Source organism: Pteropus vampyrus, unplaced genomic scaffold, assembly GCF_000151845.1.
Source record: "Pteropus vampyrus isolate Shadow unplaced genomic scaffold, Pvam_2.0 Scaffold284, whole genome shotgun sequence".
In the NCBI taxonomy this organism is placed as follows: domain Eukaryota; kingdom Metazoa; phylum Chordata; class Mammalia; order Chiroptera; family Pteropodidae; genus Pteropus; species Pteropus vampyrus.
This window is the reverse complement of record NW_011889065.1, coordinates 706,290-707,983: the sequence shown is the minus strand read 5'-3', so window position 1 is coordinate 707,983 and position 1,694 is coordinate 706,290. Positions and strand designations below refer to the sequence as shown.

At 43.9% G+C, this 1,694-nt stretch overlaps 1 long non-coding RNA gene across 1 annotated transcript in view; it reads right to left on the bottom strand.

Moving 5' to 3' along the window:
* Positions 1–1,694, bottom strand: part of LOC111729838 — a 157,523-nt gene that overhangs the window by 4,020 nt on the left and 151,809 nt on the right. The window contains exon 3 of the long non-coding RNA XR_002776410.1: positions 647–795. This is a non-coding gene — a long non-coding RNA (uncharacterized LOC111729838). The remainder of the gene's footprint in view (positions 1–646; positions 796–1,694) is intronic.

The window sequence follows — 1,694 nt, the reverse complement described above, 5'->3', positions numbered from 1 at the left end:
GTCACTGTCCTCTGGTGGAAATTGGAGGACTGAGGGACTGGGCTGTCTTGGAGATTCGGTTGCCATACGTTTTGGGGTGCCCACAACTAAGACTCGCACCCCTAGAGAAAGGGCATACTGGCGGAGCCAAGGAGGGAGGTTCTGAACGAGGTTTAACCATTGATCAATGTAGGGAAACTGATCGGGATGTCTCGGGTCTCCCGTGACAACCTTCCAAACATTCCTCACTAAACCCCTGTCAAAGGAACTCTCCGGAGGCCAGTTTACACTAAAAGACGGCCACTCAACTTCACACAATGTTCTTAGTCTGCCTGGAGAAAACTTTATGCCATAATTAGCTCCCTCTACAAACCTTTCTTTGAAATGTCGCAAAGACATCCTAAGGATGTCTTCTGTGAACTCAGGCCTCTCCCCATCGCTTGTGCAGAAAACACAAGACACTCAGATGAGAACAATTACTGGGGTGTAGGAGGACCTGGAGAGGTCTGCCACCTACAACCCACACAAGACCAAAGACGATAGACAGAATCTGATGACAGGGCACAGGAGGCGGCATCCCGTGGCCTGGCTACGGTCCAGGATATATGACTGCGTCCAGTCTCTCCACGGACCCTCCAATGACCAGTCAACAGAAACAGAAAGGTACCTTTTTATCCAGATGTCGAGGCCTCGGAGATTCCCGGTGGGATCAGGAACAAAGAGTGCATCCTAAAGGTTGTGTCCTTGATGATTGCATTGACCCTGTCACAGCATTCAAGGGCCCTGGAACATCTCAGGGTGGCCACCTCTTTGAGTCTGTAACAGAGACAGCGACCACTTCAGAGACTGGTCCCGTCTTAGATCTCAGGGCCACTCCCTGAGATCTCACTGGGGCCTCCAAATGTTGTAGCCGTCAGCCCCTGATATACACAGGGACCACCAGAAATCAGTGAGTTATAAGAAACACACTCTTTATTCAGCCAGCTGGGTCTGCCAGGGGTATGCAGACCTCAAAGTAAGCAGCCCTGAAATGGAAAGGTACAGAGATTTTAAGACCTAAACCCCATTCTTCATCCTGTTTGAACACACAAGTCTATTTTTCTTCTTTTTACTAACTGTCAACCCACAGGTCTATTGTGCAAGCGGGGAGTACAGAAGCAGAAAGCTTATTGTTAAAGCGTTATGTTCCCATGGGCGATAGCCAAACAGTTATTTTCTAGCTAGCACAATTTCAGTGTAAGAGGTACTGTGTATATATTAATACATAAATACTGGCTCATAGAACATAAATTGCACTTTTGAAATGTAGACCCATACAAAACCTCATGAGTTTTATATAATTTGAATATTTCAACAAATTTAAGAATATCACTAGAATGTTCAGCTTTGTCCTCCTAAGATAGAAATTATAACTAAAACTCTGAAGGTTAGTTAACTTCCTTTGATCAGTATCTGGAGGAATCCAGGCTGCATTAAAAATGTGACTTGAAGATAAGATGTACTAGTCGCTTTTGACAATTTAACCATAAAGTCAAAATTCTTGCTATCCAGTGTGTAATTACTACCAATTATCGAATATTTACTCTGTTCCGAGTACTACACTAGGCATTTCCTAGATCTTATTTCTAAAATTCTATCACAAGTTCTATAAGGTGAACATTATTATCCCCATTTTACAATTGCTAATTGACAGAGAGGGAATATGAATTCATAAC